The sequence below is a fragment of the Mustela nivalis genome (assembly GCF_964662115.1).
Source record: "Mustela nivalis genome assembly, contig: HAP1_SCAFFOLD_63, whole genome shotgun sequence".
Classification (NCBI taxonomy): domain Eukaryota; kingdom Metazoa; phylum Chordata; class Mammalia; order Carnivora; family Mustelidae; genus Mustela; species Mustela nivalis.
This window is the reverse complement of record NW_028136532.1, coordinates 785393-789504: the sequence shown is the minus strand read 5'-3', so window position 1 is coordinate 789504 and position 4112 is coordinate 785393.

Sequence of the window (4112 nt, the reverse complement as noted above, 5' to 3'; positions counted from 1 at the left end):
CCAGGACAAACAGGGGCAATCTGAGCCCATCTGAGCACCTACCTGCACTCAGACCCGTAGACTGATGTCCCCAGAGGTAAAAAGGAACGAACAGGGCCCTAGGCACTAATCACATCCATTGCTTTGGTTTCCAGGCATCACTCCTCAGAGGCCTGGATTTCAATACCAGCATATGGCTGTTCCTTGACTCACCCATCAGAACTAATCTCATCTACACATGGGAAACATGCACGTTGGAGCTGTGTCAAAGCCTCTGTTTAGGAGAACCCTTCAGGGCCCCAGGGCCACCGCTTCATTCCAAGGTCTCCATAGACACAAAAACATATTAGGACACATCCCCAGGAGAGTCCATTTCAACTCAGCCTCCTCGGTTGCCCCCCACATCCAGCAGATCTAACCTGTCTTGTTGCTTGGAGACAGTTGGAATGCGAGGTGGGCTACCCAGCCATCCATCCTTAGAACCCTGCTCAGAATCGTTGAGCTGGAGCCAACCAACAGGTCTCAATTGTCCTGCAGAAGAATCTTTGCAGTTTGGAGCTTCTCACAACTCCCATCGTGGGAAAACCCCCATGTCCTCGTGATCCAACCCCCTTCAAGAATGGGCCATCAGGGCAGAAAGTCCAACCTGAGCGATCGTCTGATCCTTGCCCTGACTTCAGATGCATGAGATCTCTATTGAGGTCTGTAGATTGTGCCTGCCATATCCTCACCCAGAAACCTAGGCCTAGCTTGGGTTCTCAGACTCCGTCCTCAGACTACTGGCCCACAAGCCCTCCAGTTGGGCAATCCAGAACTACAATGCCGCACTCTGCCTGCCCTACAGAAGTAAAACATTGCCCTCAGGGCTACCCCGAAACCCCAAATGAGGATCAACCTGCACGCCATTCGGCTGTACCCCAAACATATAGGCTGACCTGGGCACTATTTCCCCTTCTGACCCAGCCTGAGCCTGGACCTCCTGGTCCCACCCAGACAGCTGGCCGCACACTGAGCACATCGGACCCGCCATGGCCTTAGGTCGTCATCTCTTCCCAACTGCGGTTTTCAGGCTCCAGAACCTAGACCTTATCTCCAACCTATGCCCAGGGTTGAAAATGATGCAGAAATCAGAACTCTTTCCCCATGGCAAGAAACCTTGTGGTTGGCATGTTGTCCAACGTTCAGTGTAGTTGAAACAAGCGTGGCCCATGAGGCCCAGCCCATGCTTGCGGGCCACATTGGTCACAAACACACATTGTGACCCTCAGCCTGAGCCCAGTCCTCAGGTAAGGCTTCTCAGGGCCTATATGAAGAGACAGCATATTGGGCTTGCCATGCCCCTAGGCCCCAATTTTTAACCGTAGTTCGGGTCGTCCCTTCACTCTTCCCCAGGGCTCTGCTTTGGAATTCCTCTTTTGGTGGGACACCTGAGGTAACAAACCTGAAAGGAGTCCTCCCATCCCACAGATTGACGAAAAACAATTGGGATCGGGCCAAATCCACAGAGAGGAAGATTCGTCCATGGCCCATGAGCCCTCCCCAACATTCCACGGCCATCGCTGAAACAAAATCTAGAGACAAAAGCCTGAGCAAGCGCCTCAGACTCGCTCATTCTTCATATCCTGAAGAGTTCTTCTCATGGTTTGTAGATCGGGCGTGCCATACCTATGTCCCCAAACTTAAGCTGAGTTTGTGTTTTCAGTCTTCTGTCCTCAAAGTCCTGGGCCACACTCCCTCCAGGCTGGGGCCCCTGGAGCCACACATTAGGACTGCCCCCACCCAATCCATGGGAATTCTGCCCATTCCATTGTCAAAAATCGTACAAATTAGGAGAACCCTCCAAAGTCCCAGAGGCCATCCCAATAGTGTAGGTCACCGGGGACATTAAGGGCGGTTGATACCGGCTGAGCATCTACCTCCACTCATCTACCTCCACTCATACCAAGAAGATTGAACCAGACAGGACCCGAGGCCATTATCGGATCCATTGCTTTGGTTTACAGGCATGTCTCCTCAAAAGCCTGGATTCCAATACCAGCAGAGGGGATTTCCTGAGGCACCCATCAGAACAAATCTCGTCTCCACAAGGAAACTTGTGCATGGGAGCTATGCCAAAGCTTAGGAGAATACTTCAGGGTCCCGGTGCCACCTCCCCATTCCAAGGCCCTCATGGACACAAACACACGTTAGGACCCATCCTCTGGAAAGTGCATTTCAACTCAGCCACCCCGGTTGCTCCCGCAGATCCATTAGATCTAAACTGTCTTGTTGCTAGGAGACAATTGGAAGGCGAGGCGGACTTCCCAGGCATCCATCCTGAAACAGTGCTCTGGAGTCATTCCATATGGGATGTCCTGGAGCTGTCCAACAGGTCTCAATTGTCACGCAGAAGGAATCCTTGAAGGGGGCATCCCACATCTCCCAACGTGGAAAACCTCCATGGCCTCGAGATTCCGCTCCCTTCATGAAGGGGCCGTCATGCACAGAAACTCCAACCTGAGCCAACGTCGGATCCTCGCCCTGACTTCAGATGCATGAGATATTGGTTCAGATCTGCAGGGGGTACCTGCCGTGCCCTTACCCTGAATCCGAAGACTAGCTTGTGTTCTCAGACTTCCGTCCTCACTCTCCTGGCCCCGAAGCCCTCAGGTTTGGCAATTCCGGACTGACAAAGAAGCACTCTGCCTGCCCTCTAGAAAAAATGTATTGCCTAATGAGCTCCCCAGGCAGCTTAAATGAGGATAAACCTACACGGCACTCGAATGTACCCAAATTATATAGTCTAACCTGGGCACTAATGCACTGTCTGACACAACCTGAGCCCGGACCTGCTGACCAACACCCAGACAGCTGACCGCACCCTGAGAACATAAGACCCGCCATGGCCTTAGGTCATCATCTCTTCCCTACCTCAGTTTTCAGGCTTCAGAACCTAGACCTTATCTCCAATCACTGCCCACGGGTGACTGTGATGCAGAAATCAGAACTCTTCCTGACCCATGGCAAGAAACCTTGTGGTTGGCATGTTGTCCAACGTTCAGTGTAGGAGAAACCAGCATTCACCCTGAGGCCCCGCCCATTCTTGAGTGCGACGAGTGCATAAACACGCATTGTGACCTCAGCGTGAGTCCTGTCCTCTAGTAAGTCCTTTCAGTGGCTGGACCATTAGATGTCATAATGGGCTTGACATGTCCCTAGTCCCCAATTTTTAACCAGATTTCTGGTTGTCCAGTCGCCCCACCCCAGGGCTCTACTCTGGAATCCCTCATTTGGTGGGACATCTGAGGTTGAAAAACAAAATGAAACAAATCGACAACAACAACAAAAAAACGGACTTCTTCCAACCCCAGAATGACCGCAAACTCTTTGGAGGGGACCGAACCCCCAGAGAGTAAGACTCGTCCATTTCCCATGAAGTCACCCGGCAATTTCACGACCATGAGTGACACGATATCCAGAGACAAAAACTTGAGCAAGAGCCTCACACTCGCCCTTTTTTCATATCCCGAAGTGTTCTCCTCATGGTCTGTAGATCAGTCCTGCCATACCTATGACCCAAAACATAAGCCGAGTTTGTGTTTTCAGACAACTGTCCAAACAGCTCTGGCCTACACACCCTACAGGCTCAGGGCCCTGGAGCCAAACCTGAGGACTGTACTTGCCCTCTCCAAGGGAATTGTATGTGCCCATTCCAATGGCCACAACCCTACTAATAGGATAACCTCCAAAGTCCCTGAGGCCATCCCAAGAGTTATGGCTTCCCAGGACAAACAGGGGCAATCTGAGCCCATCTGAGCACCTACCTGCACTCAGACCCGTAGACTGATGTCCCCAGAGGTAAAAAGGAACGAACAGGCCCCTAGGGACTAATCGGATCCATTGCTTTGGTTTCCAGGCATCTCTCCTCAGAGGCCTGGATTTCAATACCAGCATATGGCTGTTTCTTGACTCACCCATCAGAACAAATCTCATCTACACATGGGAAACATGCACGTTGGAGCTGTGTCAAAGCCTCTGTTTAGGAGAACCCTTCAGGGCCCCAAGGCCACCACTTCATTTCAAGGTCTCCATAGACACAAAAACATATTAGGACACATCCACATGAGAGTCCATTTCAACTCAGCCTCCTCGGT